The sequence below is a fragment of the Sarcophilus harrisii genome, chromosome 2 (genome assembly GCF_902635505.1).
Source record: "Sarcophilus harrisii chromosome 2, mSarHar1.11, whole genome shotgun sequence".
Lineage (NCBI taxonomy): Eukaryota > Metazoa > Chordata > Mammalia > Dasyuromorphia > Dasyuridae > Sarcophilus > Sarcophilus harrisii.
This window is the reverse complement of record NC_045427.1, coordinates 269,557,371-269,577,853: the sequence shown is the minus strand read 5'-3', so window position 1 is coordinate 269,577,853 and position 20,483 is coordinate 269,557,371. Positions and strand designations below refer to the sequence as shown.

Sequence of the window (20,483 nt, the reverse complement as noted above, 5' to 3'; positions counted from 1 at the left end):
AGATAAGAGGCTGTGTCGGAGACTGAGGCAGTTTCTATCTATCAACATCTGTCTGTTTTCTGTCTATCTATCTATCAATCATCAATCTCTACCCTCAAGGAACTTACAGTTTAATGGGAGAAGGCTGTTGTGAAGTCATTTCAATTGTGCTTAATTTTTCAGGATCTTATTGGCAAAGATATTGAAGGGGTTTTCAATTTCCTTCTCCAATTCATTTTTCAGATGAGGAAATTAAGGCAGTGTTCAATGACTTGCTCAGGGTCATTTAGCTAGTAAGTCTCTGAGGCTAAATTTGAATTCATAAAGGCGAATCATATTGACTCCAAGGCCAGTGCTTGGAGTCCTCGAAAGGGAGAAGACAACACATCAACAAAGAAAGCCAAAAAGCAGAGGCAGGGTGGAGAGGGAAGGTATATAAAGTCTGAAGGGCTAAAGGAAGGGCTCAGAGTGGGAGGCTAGTCTGGGTTTCAGATTGCAAAACAATAAAGAATCAACCTCAGCAGAAAGAGACAGATAAACAGATATAGGAGACACAGAGACAGACACCCAGACTGAGAACAGGTGTGGTGTATTGTAGTTGAGAGCCATGTCAAGATGTATAAGATTTAAACTTGGTCATTGGTGGCCTAACCTTACCATATTATCTTGCACAAACTCCCTTCACCTACAAAGCTTCCAGTTCAGTCTTTGCCTTCCATAGCCCACATGGAATTCAGAAGGTTATGGCCATTCATCAGGGTGCTTTTTGTAATAATTTGCCCATGAGGTGATAGGACCTTAAGCCAAGGGTATATTATTAAATGTTTAACAAGTGGCTCACTAAAAGAAAAAAAAGACAGAGTTTATTGATAACTCAGACATACTTTTAAGTTTGTTAGATGGTAGAGTGGACAGAGTGCTAGGCTTTATTATTATTTTTTCTTTTTTTATTAAGAGTGTTTTATTTTTCTTCTTACTCGACTACTTTCAATGTCTTTAAAGACAGAGGAGTTTTTAGCTCTTTAATTTAGTATCCTCGAAATCCAGAATTCATTAGGTACTTAATAAATGCTCGTTTATTAGTAAACAATTAATTTTTTAAAATAGCATCTTATTTTTCCAAATATATGCAAAAATGTGCATTTACCTTTGCAAAACCTTGTCTTCCAAATTTTTCTCCCTCTCTCCTTTCCTTTCCCCTCCCCAAGCCAGTAATAAATATAGATTAAACATTTTTCCATATTCATCATGCTGCACAAGAAAAATCTGATCAAAAGGGAAAAAATCATGAGAGACTTAAAAAAAATCAAGCAAACAACAACAAAAAAGGTGAAAATACTATGCTTTGATCCCTATTCAGTCTCCATAGTTTTCTTTCTGGGTGTGGATGGCACTTTCCATCCCAAATCTATCGCAATTGCCTTAAATCACCTCATTGTTTAAAAGGACTAATGGACTTTATTATATTCTTTGCAATAACCATTGGAGATGGGTGCTATTTTTATTCCTGTGAAGAAACGGAGACAAACAGGGTTAAGTGACTTGCCCAACATCATGCAGTTAGTAAGTATCTGAAGCTGATTTTGAACTCATTTTCCTGACTGCAAGACTGGAAATCCATCCACTGAGCTACCTAGCCGTTCCTTAAGGGGTAGAACCAGGATATGAACCCAGCTTTCCACTAACTCCAAATCCATGACTCTCCATTTCCCTTACAAATCAAAGTACCAAGCACAAGGAGGCCCATTGTGAGAGCCCAGTTGCACCAGCTCTGGTGGATGACACAGTCAGAAATTTCAGTGTTGCCCATCTACTGACAACTCAGTCAGAAATCTCAGACCTGCTTTTATCCAAAGACAAATAGATTTGTGCTGATGCAAAATGAGGTTTTGCTTGCTTTTTATCGGCTCCATTTCAGGCGTTCTCTCTTAACCGTCCTGCCCTTCCCTCCTTGGCATAGATTTCTGTGAGATGTATGACACTTGACCCTGCTTTCTTTCCCAACTGAAGATTCCTCTCCCGGAAATCGTTTGCATTCCATCAGCCCCAGCATCCACCCCAGCGGGGCAGCTGACCTCCCACGATTTGAAAAGCAAAACTTATCCTGTATATATTAAACATGGTAACCAAGGGAAGTTTGGGGGGTGAGATCACTTGGTTCCAAAATCTTTTTGGTTTAGCAAATAAAAGGGGAATTTGACCTCAGTTAATAGCAAAATACAGGGTTATTCTACAGAGGCATTCTTTTTATTCTCATTTTCCCCATGCACTTAATTCACTATCACCTCATCTGTGTCTTAATATGTATTCATCCTTGGCTCTTTCTTTACAGTGAGAGTATCTTTGTATATAAGTTAAAGTCTGAAAAAGAAATTGGAGGAAAAGGACCTGAATTCAAATCCTTTCCACCATCTCAGCTTGCTATGTGTGTGATCTTGGTCTGTACCTCTAAGGTCTCTCTAAATTTGAAATATTCTGCTCTTGTTATGTCTAGATCTGATTTAAAATGCTAATTTTAACCGAAGGATCCTTGGTCCTAGTGACCTCAGACAAGGTACTAAGTTTCTCTATTTTTCTGTTTCCTCATCCAGAAAATGGAGGTAATTCTGATGATAGACTAGATAATTCACAAGACCCTTCTACTTCTTATGATTTAATCCTGTCTTGTGCTATAACCCTAGATTTAAGTCTGTTTTCATAAAGACACATATTGTTTTTTTTAATAACTTTTTATTGACAGAACCCATGCCAGGGTAATTTTTCACATTATCCTATCTTCTGTTCCGATTTTTCCCCTTCCTCCCTCCACCCCCTCCCCCAGATGACAAGCAGTCCTATACATGTTAAATAGGTTACAGTAGATCTTGGATACACTATGTGTGTGCAGAACCAAACAGTTCTCTTGTTGCACAAGGAATTGGATTTAGAAGGTATAAATAATCTGGGAAGAAGAACAAAAATGCTAGTTTACATTCATTTCCTAGTGTTCTTTCTTTGGGTGTAGCTGCTTCTGTCCATCCTTGATCCATTGAAACTAAGTTAGATCTTCTCTTTGTCGAAGAAATCCACTTCCATCAGAATACATCCTCATATAGTATCTTTGTTGATCTCCTGGTTCTGCTCATTTCACTCAGCATCAGTTCATGTAAGTCTCTCCAAGCCTCTCTGTATTCGTCCTGCTGGTCATTTCTTACAGAACAATAATATTCCATAACATTCATATACAAAATTTACTCAACCATTCTCCAATTGATGGGCATCCATTCAGTTTCCAGTTTCTGGCCACTACAAACAGGCTACCACAAATATTTTGGCACATACAGGTCCCTTTCTCTTCTTTAGTATCTCTTTGGGGTATAAGCCCAGTAGAAACACTGCTGGGTCAAAGGGTATGCACAGTTTGATAACTTTTTGGGCATAATTCCAGATTGCTCTCCAGAATGGCTGGATGAAGACACATATTGTTGATGCAAAGGAATAGGATGCTGGGTGCCTGGCTGAGAAATGGAATTGACACAGCAGTTTTCAGAGAAGAAAGGCCATCTTCTTGTTTCTTGTTCTTGGGTAGAGTGGGAGGGAGCAGACATGAAGCAAAAGGGAGAGACAGATGTAGAGAGAGACACACACAGAGAGACAGACATGGAGGGAAAGGAAGAGACAGACATGGAGACACACACACACACACAGACAGACGGAGACAGAGACACAGAGACAGAGACACTGACAGGGAGAAAGAAAGAGAGAGAGACAGAGAGAGGGGGAGACAGAGAAAGAGATACAGAGAGAGATAGAAACAGAGACAGAGAGAGAGATGGAGAGATACAGAGAGAGAGAAGAGATAAAGAGAGACAAAGAGACACACACACATAGACAGAGAGAGAGACAGAGAGAAAAAGAGAGAGAGACAGAGAGAGAGAGAGAGAGAGAGAGAGAGAGAGAGAGAGAGAAGGAAAACAGAGAAAGAGACAGATAGATAGACAGACAGACTGACTGACTGCCAGACAAAGAGAGAGACAGAGTAAAAGAGGGAGAGAGACACGGACAGAGACAAACAGACAGACAGAGACATAAAGAGACATCAGGAAGAGACAGAAAGACAGACAGAGAATGGGGAGAGGGAGAGGTGGAGGCATGGAGGAAGAGAGAGAAAGGTGAAGATGAATTTTGGAAGGCATACATGGGAGTAAAGTAGTCTCTCCCTCCCTAGAAAAATGGTTGCTCTAAAAATCAGCAAATAAGATCTCTCTTCTCCCACACTCCTTCCCCAGCCCACCCCCTTAAGGCAGGCATCCAGCTTCAGTCACCATCTTATCATCTACTAAGACAACAAAAAGAGTCTTTTGGAAATAGGTTTTAAGTCCTACACATGAAATTGAGAAAAGGAGGTATTTATCACAGACTAAAATGCTGGAAGGGCTGCTTGTTATAAAAAAAAAAATAGGACTCTAATCCTATCAGAAGTTATGTTTCTTCTTCCTTTGGGATTCTCCTTTTTCTGGGTTATCTAGCCCTTAGTCCATGTTATATTTAGAGTATGTTTTTCAGTGCTGTCCTTATTTGATGTTAATAATACAACTTTCTGACTATTAATTCATAGAAGAAACAAGTACCATTTCAAATTCACTTTGGATTAAAAAAAATCTCTGACCACTATGAAAAGAAGAGTAAAATGTTATTTGAGAGGATAGATACAATGAAGAATTATTGCAACGGATCTATATTCTTCCATTTGGAATTGATTGGAACATTAATAATGCATGGCCAGTGAGCTCAACTCCCAGATATATTATCAAGATCAATTTTTAACTCCCAGAGAGGACTCTGAAAAAGGGCAGCAGAAGGTAGATCATAAACCTCCCTATTGGAATCCAATATTTTTAGTCAGTGGCTTGAGTGCTTTCTGTTCAGTGTTTACATGTGGCATTCTAATGCAGGGGAACTGTAGAATTTAACAAATAAAATGGCAGGGGTAGGTTTTAATAACTGGGAGGAGTGTTGTAATCACCATTTCTTCATTGTTGTGATTTAAATGGTGGCTTGATGCTAAAAGCATATTTTATATTTTCCCTTCTCCAAAATCCCTCATTATTTTTTCAGTGAATGGAAAAGATTTTGTTTGTGAAAATTTCCAGGGATGAAAGAGTATTGTCTCTCAGTAGAGCAAAACCAACCTTTATATGCAGATTATTTATATTGGTAAATTGCATACCCTTTTTTATTATGTACAGACTGAAATTTCAAGGCCAAATCATTGAATTAGTCCACATATATAAGACAGGCTCTGCAGATGTTGCAGGCTCATCCAATCCTGAAGAGATGGAAGAGATCTGGATCACATTTGGGAAACTATGCCCTGCCCTGCACCAAACCAAATAGAAAGAAACAAAAATACATCTTTTTTTTGGGGGGGGGGCGGGAGAGGGAGGCAGTTTTGGGTAAGTGTTTTGCTGGATCATACAACTAGTAAGAGTGTGAGGCCAGATTTAAACTTGGCCCTCCTGACTGCGTGGCCAGTACTCTATCCATTATATCACTCTCCCCAAAAATATCTTTTTAACACCGACCTTCTGCAGTTATGTTGTGTTTGTAAATCTCTGAATACCATAATTTCTAAAGAATAAAAGTTGTTGTATGAGGTCTCTTCCCAATGATATCCTATAGGCAAGAAGAAGTATTCACATTGTTCAGGAAAATATTATTGGAAAAAAGAGATAGGTTGGTTAGGTAGTGTAGCTATTTGTCCTTTGTTCTCACAATGGACCCCAACATGAGGGAAATAATGCCATGACATTGTGCAAAGTTACCAATCAGCCTTAATTTCTTGAGCCATAAACCCAAATCACTCTAGCTCTCATTGATTGACCAACAATGGGTCCTAAGACAAGTTCTGTTTAGTTATTGTTTAGCCCTGACAGGCTAAGGGTGGATGAAAATAATAATGTTTCTCTTTTGACCAGAAACCCCCAAGGATCTTCCTCTCCTGGATTTTTTTAAATTATTCACTGAATGGGCAATAGCTCAGTCAAACTGAGATCTGTTAAAGAGCCTAGCTCAAAAAAGCCAGCCTCCTGCTGCATCTGGGGCCATTTCTCGTCATCCTGGTCTCCATCTGGCCATTGAACCCAGAAGACTCTGGAGGGGCAGGTGACCTTGGCCAGTCTCCCTCACTTAAGTCCACATGTCATGACATCCCCTCCCTAATGTCATGGAACTCTCGGAGAACGAAGAGCAAACGCTACTAGTCTAGCATCATTCAGCACTTTCAAGTGAATGTGCTCCACTCTTCCTATAAAAGGAAAGAGAGGCAAAGGCAGTGTCTTATTATTCCAGCAGTGGCACCTTTTAGTAATCTTGATGTAGAGCTGGATGAGACCTTAGGGACTATTTGGTCCAACCCCCTCATTTTGCTTATGAGGAAATAAACCACAGAAATCAAGGGTACTTTCCATTACCATACAAAGGTTCTTTTTGTGTGTGTGCAAAGTTATATCTTTTGAATTATACTATTTACCTTTCTAACTTGAACTTCCATTTCTTTTGTGTTCTGATTTCTGATCTTGATTTTGTCTTAATTCAACTTCAGTTAGTTTCTCATCTCCTGGTCGAGACTGCCTTCTGAGATGTGTTTTTCTCATTCTTTTCACATTTACTGGGGATCCTGATTCAAGTTCTTGTCCTTGACCCCAAGGCTTGGACACTAATATCGGTTCTCAATTCCTGTTTCCTATTGGGTTTCATTTCCTCTTCTTGCTGCTTAATTTTGATGCCTGAAGATTTGCCTGTATATTATGAGCTTATATTGTAGACAATATGATACCTCCATGGCATGTTGTAATTCTTTAATTAAACACACATCAACAACATACCAAGATGCTTGGAGTATTCCCATTGCTCTGTGGAGGAAGAAGGTAGAAGATCTTACTGCTGGAGCTCATGCCAGACTCTTAGCAGGCTACGTTTCAAAGTATTTCAGTCAGTCAAAGAGTGTATCAAATAAAGAGACTGAACCCATGCAAGGTCACACTATGAATCAGCAGCAAAGTCACAAATAGAATCATTTTCCTCCTTAACTTACTCTCAACCCATAGTCTAACCCAATATAATAAGCAAGCTATCATTTCTTATTTTAAAATCCAATTGAAAACATTAGATATAAAATTGTCATTTTAATAGCTAGCTAATATTAACATTTACATATATACATAATATTATGTGTTAACATTTAAAGTTTGCAAAGTGTTTGGTGTATATTATGTTATTTGATCATCATGACAACCTTGTGTGGTAGGTGTTATCATTATTTGTTTTACAAATGAGAAAATGAAAATAAAGGGACATACCTGTTCATCAGTATTACATAGACCAATATAGAATTTGAACTCAGATTTTCCTGACTCTCATATCTAGCCCTTATACTTGCTGTCTCAGCATGGTGATGGGGTATGTCAAAATATCCAGAGGGCTTCTGACAAAATTCTCAAGGCTATGAAATAGATCTAAAAGTTTTAGGTAAATGTCTCAATGGATAAATACTTCTGTATTTTTCTTTAAGCCTCCATTTTCGTTGTTTACTTCATCCTTAGAGGCGAGCCTTCCTTCTACAAAGCAAATAGAGGAGGCTGTGTAATGCTAGGTTTTTCTTAATATGGATAATGCTTAAATATGGATAGGGAAGGTTTATAGTCAATTGAATAAATAACAAATACAGTATGTGAGTTACATGGGATCTACACTGTTTGCATCTACACTGTATATAGATTGTACGACCTTTAATAAGTATTAAAGCTTAAAACTGTATTATGACTTTTGGGATATCCTATATAAGCAAAGATATAATGCATTTTATAGGAGTGAGAACATGAGGGGTAATCTCATGTATTTAAGAGAATACAAGGTATTTCCAAAGTTTTAGTGCAGTTTTATTATTTTTAGTAATAATAAATAATGTTTATATAGTTCCTTAAAATTTTTAGGCATTTTACATTATTATCCTATTTTATCCTTACAACAATTCTGGGCAAGTAGGTGCTATATTCCCTCCATTTTGGAGATGAGAGAATTTAGGCTTAGGATGGTTAAGAGATTGGATTTGAACTTAGATCTTCCTGACTTAAATCCAGACCTCTATCCATTGTACTACCAAGCTGCTTAGCTTAAAACTTTGGGATAGTTTCTACTTGAGTTTCTTGGTGAAGGGGAGAGGATGCTGGTACTGGTTTCCCTGAACTTGAGCTTGCCTTCTGGCTCAGCTACTTAATACTTGTATGACTGGTTCAGTCCCTTAACTTCTTGTGCTTCACACACTTCATCTGCAAAATGAAAGCAGGGCACGAGGTGACCTCTAAATCTGTGTTTCCATGATAACATCACCTTTACTTCAGGTGGCTCCTGGCAACTGTAGTGTTGTTATAGCCACACCCTGGTAAAAACCATCCTGCCAGATGGGCTAAACCAGAATAGCCTGAAGCTTGCGGACCAATCAGTTAGTTAGTGGGATGTTTACCCCAAGCATGTGAAGAGTTCTCCTGGTGAAGTGGGCAGACAAAAACAATTTGTTCTAACATCCATGAAGGTGACCAAAGCAGGTGTTATGGAGCACTTAGAACATGGTTAGACATGGCTCTTTTCAACAATGAGATGATTCAGGCCAGTTCCAATGATTTTGCAATGAAGAGACATCTACTCCCAGAGAGAGGACTGTAGGGACTGAGTGTGGTTCACAACATAACATTTTTCACACTTTTTGTTGTGGTTTGCTTGCATTTAATTTTCTTTCTCATTTTTTTCCTTTTTGATCTGATTTTCTTGTGTAGCAAAATAATTGCATAAATATGTATGCCTCTATTGGATTTAATGTATTTTTACCATGTTTAACATATTTTGGATTACTTGCCATCTAGGGGAGGGGTGGGAGAACGGGGAGGAAGATTTGGAGCACAAGGTTTTGCAAGGGTCAATGCTGAAAAATTATCCTTGTATATTTTTTGAAAATAAAAAAAACTTCAATTAAAAAAAGCAGGAATGTTAAATAAAAAGAACATGGTCAGATATTGAAACGCTAAAGTCACACACTGCATCCTGGGCCATCACTAGTCCTCTTGACTTTAGTCCTGCCATTGGACTTCAATGAATCTGGAAAGGAGAGTGAGACTGATAACTTAGTGCAACTCTGTCTCATTTAGATCTAATTTACATGTAAGTCAAGACATCACCCATCATGCCATAATGGTCCTCTTCTAAAATGAAGGATGAACAACAACCTTCATTGGTAGAGAAATAGTATGGAAAACAATGATGATGATGATGATGATAAAGGTAATTCACATTTTTTTCAAGGCTTTAAAGTTTGCAAAACTACCTCTAGAGTCAAGGATAATTTAGTTTTTAATCTTAACTTGGACATTTACTATCCAGGTGACCAGGGAAAAATCATACCCTCTCAGAACCTTGGTTTCTTCATCATTTAAAAACCTACCTCACTGGGTTGTTTTGAGGCTTAAATAACGTAATAGATACAAATAACTTTGAAAACCTTAAAATGCTATTCAGTTATCATTGTTGGACTACAAACCAAAGTTTTTTTTGTACTCTATTTGCCATGCTAAAGAAAAAAGTGCTTTCTATCTTGGGTAATAATGGAATTTCCCTTTCGCTATTTTGATTACCAATTTCACTTTCTCTATTCTTTTCAATATATTGTGATGGCACCCATTTAATAAAGGCTAGAATGATCTATGAAGAATGAGAGTGTTTTTGTGTTTTCCTTCTATGAATAGAGTATTCTTTCTGTAATTGTGAAGAATAGGGATGCAGAAATAGATAATAGTCATATTTTGTTTTGGATTTTTGCCTCTTCTAGTTTGAACTTGTAGAGTAAAAAGGGGCAAAAAAGAGAACATTTTTAAAACTTTGAAATATGGTCCCTGGTCATTCTGATTTATTACATTATTGCTAAATTCCCTTATGGGGCACTTAGCAAAATGCAGAAAAAGCTCATCCTATTCCAAAGCCACATGTGGTGACTTTAAACCCCAACCATCCATCTTGCATAAAAATTCCTGCTACATCCCACAAGGAAGACTATGCAAAACTAAATTAGCCCAACCTGTCACTATATCACTCAAAATTTATCTCCTACTGACAAAAAGTCTCTAATGTCATCTTTGTATATGAAGGAAGACTCTTGTTACCTAAGATATAATAGGGTAATTTATAATAATCATTTTTAGCTTTGTGACAATTTTTAGTGACCTTACTAAAATTAGGTAAGCTTTAAATTAAGGGGCCTATTTTTTGTATGCTTATAATATGCTATTTAAAAATGATTATCAAAAGTGGTTTAAAAAGTAATGAAAACATTAAAAGGTGAATAGTTTTAAGATCCAAACAAAACAAAACAACAGTTCTTTGAACAGTAAATTACATTATATCTAGTCCTGGCTAGATCTACATAGATATTAACATATACCAGAGCTACTTGGTGTCACTATTCCTATGACATCTCTCGAAGCTAATAAAAAAGAAATCATTTTACACAAATATGCTAATGCTTTTCCTTACAGTACAGAGTACTTAGTACTCTAATGGTAGGAAAATATTTTTGAGAACCCTATAGTCAAGTTAGTACTTTCTAGCCTACATGTTACCACCTCAAACTCTCTGTGTCCCAAACCAAACTAATTATCTTTCTGCAAAATTTACCCCACTTGTGATTTCCTTCTTATATATATTTTTTCATTTTCTGTTTATTTAAAAAGCAGAATAGAAAATGAGACAGAAAACCAAAACAAAACAGCATTGTCATGTACTCAGCAGAACATCAGGGAGGATTCAAAATATAGAACAATAAATTACCAGTTCAAGAAAGGATATATAATAGTAGAAAAAATTATATTTATGAGTGTCCATCTCCATCTTTTCTTTGCCTCCTTGTAGATTGTTCTTTTGTTCTCTGCTGCACAATTTTTTTACTTTATTCTTTTTCCCCTTTTCATTCCCTGCACTTCCCCCAAGCATACTATAGTTAGGCACAGAGATTTCTTTATTTTTATTAACATAACAGCAGAAATCCAGTCAACCATGTTAGAACCTTTAGAATCTTTGATTCTTCTCTCTCTTTTCATTTCCCACATCCAATTAGTTATTATGCTTTGCTGATATGACCTTTAAAATCTTTCCAATGAAATCCTTCTTTTCTATGCACTGGCATTACCCAAATATAAGAACTTATCACCATCAACCTAAACCACTTGAACAGTTTTTGTTTTTATTTTATTTTTTAACTGCTCTTTTCATTTCTAATTCATTTCCTTTTCAATTATAGAATCTTTGAGTCAGGAAAGACATATACCCAAATAGGAATCCCTGTAGGTTAGGTTTTCTTTTACTTTACTTCCCTTCATAAGTCCTGAGAATTGTTTTGTTCCTTATATGTCATCTCTTGTCATGCCTTTGCCATGCATTTCCTTTTCATGTCCATCTTCTGACTTGTTTAGACTCTTTCAAGATTCAACTCAAATCTCAGTTTCTTCCAGAGGCATAAACTTATTTGGTTTTTCCAGCTAAAAGTATTTCCTTCTCCATATACTGCATGGATGTATACACCTTTTATTATGTATAATTATTAATTTGGGATGCATTGTATTCTCCCTACTTGATTTTACCTTCAGGAGAGTAAGGACCATGTTTTCATTATTTTTGTGTCTTGCTCCACAATCTTTTTTTTAACATCACAAGTACATTTTTTTTTAACATAACAAGTACATTTCTTAGGTTTATCCCTATAAACATTGATAGGGCTTGATAGGGATAAACCTAAGAAATGTACTTGTGATTCATTGGTATTGGGAACTGTCAGGTGAAGAAACTTTCTCTAACTATGTAGATCAGCACCTTTTCTGTAACTTACAGTCTTGGAGAGTTAACTGGAGCGCTGAGGGAGTAGTTGAGTTGATTAAGGTGAGAGTCCAGAAGGCAGTAAGAACAGAACTTGAACTCAGGTTCCTGGTATAAGGCAAACTCTCTATCCCTGGGGCTATACTTCCTCCATCACCCCATCACCACTTCTCACCAGCAGCCACTATATTTATATAACACATTAAGGTTTATAAATCATTTTATGCATATTATTTCTTTATGTATATTATACATTTTAATGTGTCTTATCTCATTATATATGTATATATATATATATATATATATATATATAAAATCACAACCCTATGAGGTAAATCTAATTTTACAGATGAGGAAATAATTAAGGCACACAAGTGATTTGTCCACAGTCATACAGCTAATAAGTTTCTTGCACTGTTTGAACTCTGATGTTCTGACTCCAAGTCCATTATTCAATTCAACATATACCCTAGCTTCTTTTATTATGTAGAATATGTAGAATAGGTGCTAGTATAATTGATTGAATCAATTTTGGCTCTGAGAAAAATAAAAGTTTACTGTTATCTTTTGGTCTTATACCACCTAAATTCTTCCTATTATTTCCCCCTTCTCCTTATTAGAGCACTACTTCATTTAATATATATATATGTGTGTGTGTGTGTGTGTATGTATATATATATATACACACACACATACATATATATGAATATATACATATACTTGAAAAAATAAAATATGAAGAGTAAAAAAGGAACAAAACCAATCAATGCATCTAAAAAGTCTAAAAATATAATCAATATTCCACTCCCACAGATGGATCTGTTCAAAGGAGATAGAGAGAAAGTATCTTCTTATTTTCTTCTTTAGGGGCTTGCAATAGCATTCATTTTCAGTTATTTTGTGATTGTTGTTCTTTCCATAATCATTGTTGTAGTCATTGTTTGTTTTGTTCTTTTAGGCCTGCTTTCTTTATGCTGCCTTCCTCTTGTGTGCAACCTTCAATCATTGTAAATTCTTGTGCAGAGAAAATGATATCTTTGAGCAGAAAAGCAAGTCAGGTTAACTTTCAACCAGCTGCAAGGATTGATTTGAATTGCTGGTAGCTCTTGAACTGTGCATGTGTAGGATTGTGAATACCTTCAGAGGAGATTCCTCTGCCAACTTCTAGGCAATATGCCAGAGTAGTGGCAATAGCCTGTGATTCCTCCATCAGTTAGTTTTCATTAAGCTTCCTTTCCTTAAATAGAATTCAGAGTCCAGAATGCAAATGAGCACTAATCTTGCTTAATTAGGGAAATACTTCTTCCTACCTCACTTGGGGTTATTCTCTAGGCCCTGATAGGTTTCCTTCTCAGAAATAAGTCACAGGCTTTAACTAGGGATTTATAGTAAGTCTCTCAAATTAAGGGACTGTTGAAATGAAAACTCCTTTATAAAGAAATCTGTTTTTTGTTTTGTTTTTTTAAAGCAAATTCTTAAAAGAGCAAAAGAACTTAATAAATTATATGAAATGGAGTTGGGTGCATCCCCTACCTACAAATTCTGAAAGTTTCATATTAAAGCTAGAAGGGACCTTTAGAGATCATAATTTCCAACTCCTTGATTTTACAAAGGTACAGAGTTCCTAGAGATTATGGAGGAAGGCACATTGACCTCAGACTGAAATCGAGGTTGGAGTGAGAATTGTGGAAGGATTTGAAGGATCCAGTAAAGTAGTAGCTGGATTGAATAGAGTTATGGTTAAATCTTGAAGGCATTTTAAAAATTGCTTTGACCAGCATCAAGGAAGAAGGTCAAAGTTGGGGCCCTAATTCTCCTGAGCCTTCAGTCTACCACTTTGGCAGCCAGGCCGCTAATATTTGGTCTGTTTGAGGAGCGCAGGGTTTTTCCCTGTTTCATGATTCAGAACAAGTCACTTAGGGAGGAGATAGGAGAGGCAGTGACATGTTTCTCTTGCAGGTTTTCAGGGGGGTTGGGAGATAGCACCCCTCATTTGTGATTCCCTGCTTGAAATTTCTCTGCCTATTTCCTAATGTGTGGGACAGGTGCTAAGAAATCCTTCCCCAAATTAACCAATCAGAGACATCTTCAGGTACAAAGAGAAAGCATTTATTTAGTCCCTGCAGGGAGAGGCCCAGACACACACCTGGGGGCCAACCCAGCTCCTGCCATGTGCTCATAGAACCTAACCAGCTTCCAGCTTCTCAGGTTTAAATAGCAAAAGACCCAAGCCTTTTCACTGGATAGACTAAAAGGAAGTAACCATTCTTGACCAATGGTCACCAATGTTGTCTGCTTCCTGTGGGTCATGTCACTTCCTGTGGGGCTGACCTTTGGAGACCCAGGCCCAGAGATCATGTGACTTCCTAAAACCTGAGGCCCAAGACCTCATCTTCTGGCTCTGGGAGTAGGGACTGTGGGACTTGGTCCCAAACTGAATCAGTCCCATGTTCCCTGCCTTACCTTTCCCAGAGCCCCTCTGCTTCCCCCCTGGTCCTGCTGCCAAGCCTGGGGTCTGGGTCTCGGGAGAGGCCTGGGAGGGAGTAGCTTCAGGAACAGAGGGGTCTCCAGCACTGGCGGGGCACAGGTGATAGCAGGAAGGGCGGTCTTCCAGCAGGATGACACCGCCTTTCCCGGTTTCTCCCTCTCCAAGGATTCTATTTTCTGTAGAATAATCATTGTTTCTTCCCTCCGTTGCCCAGTCAGCTCTTGGGCCTGAGAAGACCTACTGGCTGGACAAGGAGACAGACTCAGATAAAGAAAAAGACTTGCTGGGCCATGGCCCATTTCCTTCTCTACCTGTAGAGTGGACGAGAAGTTGCCTTTTGTTCAGAAACCTCCTGGGTCAGTCAAGCTCCTCATCTTGTACTCTTACCAACCTATAGTAGCCATTGCTCCCTTTATCCCAGGCCCTGAGCCACACCTCCTTTCCTTGGTTTACAGCAAGAATTCTTTACTACGCTTGTATCATGGCACCCTCTGACAGACTAGTAAAGCCTATGCATCCCTATTCTGAATAAAGTATTTAAATTAATAAAATGCAATACACAAACACAAAACAAATCAGTTACATTTAAATAAGTTATCTAAATATTAATAAATACAAAAACATTCATGAACTTATGGTTTAGAGGAATATAATCTCTATAAAAGTTTTCTACTCTTGGACAGCCATCCACCCTTGAGTGGACTTAAAAATCCCAACGATCTAAAGGACCTAAAAGTTCTGATAGCCTCATCCTGTCTTTATTGCTATCAGTCATTTTAGTTGCGATCTCTTTATGACCTCATCTGGTATTTTGACAATCATCCTATCTACAACTCTATAGAGGAGTTTTGGTTTATTTTTTACCTTGGCTATAGACTATTATCTAAAATAGTTATCTTATAAACCTCATGTTTTTCTGGAAAAATTGGGGCACAAAACAAATATATATGTATGTATGCACACAAATACATACATATATATATATATATATAAAACCGATCTATATGTATGTATATATACATATACACACATGTCATATACATATATACATATCTCACCAGAATGTAAACACACACATGCATACAAACATGTACATTCCTATTTTTAAACTTCAATTTTCAATATGAAACACACACATAACAATCACTACTACAACCTAAACAAATAAACAAAATCTAGACAGGCCCCTGTACAGTATATTTGTATCCAGCCTTGGTTCCCATCAATGTTTGTAACTGGACTATTTTAGTAACCATGGAGACACCCTTGCCTCCCTGACAGACTAAAGCAGCTGTTCATGGGAGCCTCAGAAGGTGTCTGAAACTTGAGTGATATGGACATTTGGCAAGTTGGCCTATGTAATGTTTTTTCTATAAAAAGTTCAGCTCTCAAGATGCTTCAGTACAGTTTATGATGTGTGTGTGTGTGTGTGTGTGTGTCTGTGTGTCTGTGTGTGTGCAATTTAAAAAAGATCTGAAGTCATTCTAGTCATTCCTGGATACCTTGGAAGTTATGGTGGGGGGGAGCCTTACATAACAGTGAAGTGGCATTTTTATGCCATTTTCTTTAGTTCATTCTGAGATAGTCTCTGCATAGCCTCATTTTCTTTTATACTTGCAAGATAATAGCACCAAAGTCATAAAATTGAAACTGATTATTATAATTTTATTAGTTTTATGCCCTTACAAATTGTGACTTGTAATTTCTTAGAAAATAGAGATGTTGAGTTCATAATAATCTGAGGACAATGTAGTCACTAGTACCATTCTGAAAGCATACACTCTTTTCTTAAATATATTATGTTTCATTGAGCAAGGAGTCATAAGTAATAATTGCATTTGAATACAACATGCCTGATAAAGGTTTTGGTTGTGCTGCCCCTTTAAAACTGCATGTTTATAATTCAGAAATTAATGAGAAATTGGAAATCCTTCATTAGGCTTCTTTTTACATTTGTTTCCCAAATCCTACTTATATTAGAATCCAAAAATGAGAATTTTTCTCCCTAAGCTTGCAGATGACAAAGTTTTCAATGTCTTCAAATGGCTTTTCAATCTTTTGAGAAATCTATGACTTTTGAATGTCATCATTTTCTCCAGATCAGAGACCAGATATACTTTCTCATTCTCTTCTGCCTTGACCCATGTTCTCCTACAAATCTCTCTCCCTGCAGATCAGAAGTTCTTAAACTGTGGTCTGCACCTTGTTGTTGTTGTTGTTTTTAAACAATTTCAAAAGTTATATTTCAGTGTGATTGGTTTCCTTTGTATTTCTATATATTTTATTTTATTCATTTAAAAAACATTATTTTTAGAAATTTAGCTTTACCAGATTGCCCAATGGGTCCAATACTACCCCCGCCCCAAATAAAGAATGCTTGCTCTAAATCTCTTGTCTGCACATAGGTGAAACACATAGGCTGTGTACTGATTTATTTCTTGTTCATGTGACATTATAAACCCATCTCTTTTTAAGTTCTTACATTTCTGTGATGTTATCCTTTACATCAGCAGCCAAACTGGTGGACTGAACTTGATGAAAATGTAAGTGGAGTAATAAGGAAGAATTTTTTTTAATGTAAATCTGCAGAGAGATGTTTTCAATACAAGCCTATAGTAGCTTAGCCCCTTATCTGTGTGCTTCAATATTGTAAACACAATGTGAAATTCATGACAAATAGGTAGTTCATTATTATGTATTCCATCATACCTCACATATTGTTGCTTTATCACTATTTTCCAAAATATAGGTAATACAAATACAAATGTTTGTTAATAAATGAGCAAACAATACAAACAAATATTAATTTTATGGAACTTCACCATTTCATCATTTAATGATCTATCCCTTTTTTGACATTCTTTTGGCACTAAGAAGTCCTTATGACATCACTTATTACTGTGCTTTCAGAGGAACCTTTAATATTAAGTGAGATCTATAAGGACATGCAAAAATAACTAGAAAAAAACAGAACTGGATTGGATCTTGTTTTTAGATCAGCTAGAGTATTCTTATTTCTCACTCATTGGCTATATTATATATGTAAATATACATACATATATATATATACATATAGCATATATATGCTATATTTATGCTAATCACTTGACTTTTCTGTAAAATAATTTTTTTGGGTTAGATGACAAATAATGTCCCTTCTAATTATGATTCTATAAAGGAATGAATAAGAGAAAATTAGGCCAAGAAACGTGGTAATAGAACTAGAAATGAATTCAAAACAGACTCCAATTATGATCCAATGAAGTCCTGAAGAACAGGAGTCCAGATCACATGGGGGGGAAAAGAGTTGATTTCATCTTTCAGAATGATAAGTTTATAGAGATAATGAAGTCCAGGAAAGTATCTGGATAGGAAATGATGGGGAAGAATCCCTAGGGTCCCATCCTTAAGTGGAGGACGATGAAGGAGATGCTCCCAGTTGTCTCTTTTCCATCTCCTGCAACAATGTGTGTGTGAGGGAGAGGGGGAAAGAGGGAGAGGGGGAGAAAGTCAGAGGGGGAGAGGTAGAGGGGGAGAGAGGGGGAGAGGGGGAGAGAGGAAGAGGGAGAGGGAGAAGGAGGGAGGGATGAGAGGAGAGGAGAGAGTGAGTAGGGCTAAGGAGAAGTCATTTTCTTTGTTGATCGCATCTTGCATAATGAACAGTTTCTAAACATGATGAAGTCCAGGAAAAATCTTAAAAATCCTCTCCTAGATTCTCTGTGTCAATTTTATTATTCCATTTAGATGCCCACTAACTTATCTAATTCTTTTTTTCTATATCAAACAATCAATCAACACATTTTTATGTAGTAAGCAGAATGCTAAGGATATAAAAAAAGGTCAAGATCATTCTTTTTTTTTTTTTCCCCTGAAGCAATTGGGGTTAAGTGACTTGCCCAGGGTCACACACCTGGGAAGTATTAAGTACCTGAAGGTAGATTTGATCTCAGGTCCTCCTAACTTCGGGGGCTGGTGCTCTATCCACTGTGCCTCCTAGCTGCCCCTAAGATCATGCTTAGTTTTTAGTTGTTTTTCAGTTGCATCATACATATTCTTAGTGACTCTACCGTCCCTTCCCCTTTTGGGGGTTTTCTTGGAAACAGTAATACTGCAGTGGTTTGTCATTTCCTTGTCCAACTCACTTTACAGATGAGGAAATGGAGGCAAACAAGATTAAATGATTTGCCTAGAATTATTAGCTAGGAAGTGTTTGAAACTGAATTTGAACTCAGGAAGATGAGTATTTCTGATTCCATGCCCAGTGCTCTATCCACTGTGCCATCCAGCTGCTCAGCTAGTAGTACGGTGGCACCTTATCACTTCAATAAAACACAGATTCATCTGTTTAGCTTTTAAACCCTTTTCATAATCTGAGTCCAACCTACCTTTTTAGTATGGATTATTTGTCTCCAAACACTCTGATCCAGACCTGCTGGCTTTCTTGCCCTCAGACAGGATTACTGATGTGTATGTTTTGATTTTGTTACATATTAGAATTGTTATCAAGAAAGCCTCAGTTCTAGACCTGGTTCTGCCACAATTAAAGTAGTGTGTGAAATATAGCAGCAAGGTATTTTAAACTTCTTTGGGTCTTAATGTCTTCATCTATAAAACAAGGGATAGGAACTGCTGGATTATGAAGTCAAGTCTATTTGTAACACTTTAGAATTGATGATGTGTTTATTTCATTTTTCTCTCCAAAATCATTGAAAGCTATTCTCTGAGATTGGAGAAAAGAGCATTTACATTTTAATTAGACCATTTTCTTTAGATCAGAACAACTCATACGCTAACTTCTCAAATTCCCTCTAAGGAGTTTCCAAAACTATTTCATCAAATTTGTTAACGTGCTTTAATATTGCAGTTTTAAACAATTATTATTTCTTCTCAGGAACCAATTTTGGAGTATGAATTGAAAGTATAATATAGTTATTTATTAATGTCTCAGGCATTTTTCATAGGGTTTCCCCCCAGAATTTATAGTTTTCCCTTATTTTTTTCCAACTATTAGGTAATATTTATATTTTATTCTAGGGTGATATCATTAGTAATGGAATTTTAATTTGGAATCTAATACGGTTCTCTGGCTGGGTGGAGAGAACTACTTTGTTATTTGTGATGGTAAAGTCAATCAAGTCAGGCTTCAAATATCAAAAAAAAGGTAAAAAAAAATTCCTTTTCTTTTATCCTGGAAGCATTTCAATTAGATTTAAAACATTATTAAGTGCCTCTTATGTATAATACCCATCTAAAAAAGGGATTTTTCTCCTGGGAATGTTTTCAAGTCACAGTTTTTTATCTATCAACAGAAGCTTGGAAAAGTGGATAAAGGGCTAGACTTGGAATTAAGAAAATCTTAAGATCAAATGTAACCATCTATCACTATCCCAGATAGCTCCATAAAATTTCAATCAATCATTTATTGAGCGTCTAATATATGCTAGTTATTGGGAATATAGAGACAAAAATCAAACAGCTATTATTCTCAGAAAGCTGACATTCTACAGGGGGAGACATGTGAATATGTAAATATATACAAAATAATTACACAAGGTAATTGATAAGGAGACCTACAAAGAGCAGGGGGAATTGATTGGCAAGGCATGATAGAGAAGATGCCAAAACTTGAATTAAGTTTTGAAGGAAAAGAGATTCTAAGTGATAAAAGTAAAGTGGAAGTACAATGAGAGACGTTATTTTCAAAACACAGAAATGGAATTTCCATATTGAGAGTTTCTCACATTTAATGAAATCACAAATTTTTCCAGACTCCTCCCTCCAAGTACACATATGCACACACATGCACACATGCACACACACACAAAACTAAACTTTAAACTAACTACCTTGACAAATTGAATAATTGATGTCACTGGCCCATATTAGTACTGTGGAAATTTGATAGACCTGACTATATCTATTAGGATGGAGAGGGGTACATTTAAATTTAAATTTATTATGCTCTTGGGCAGACACTGATTGAAAATGTGATGCTGGTTATATGCAAAAAATTCAATCTCCCTACAGCAACATTTTTAGAATGGCATTTCCCAGTTCTTCTGCCACTCCTGAGTGCTTTTGTAGAAAATTTCATTGCTTTAAAAATCATAATTCATCTTGC

General features: G+C 36.7%; 1 protein-coding gene across 4 annotated transcripts in view; it reads left to right on the top strand.

Moving 5' to 3' along the window:
* AKAP6 (A-kinase anchoring protein 6) overlaps positions 1-20,483 on the top strand; it is a 560,862-nt gene that overhangs the window by 183,939 nt on the left and 356,440 nt on the right. The gene's annotated exons all lie outside the window — the stretch shown is intronic.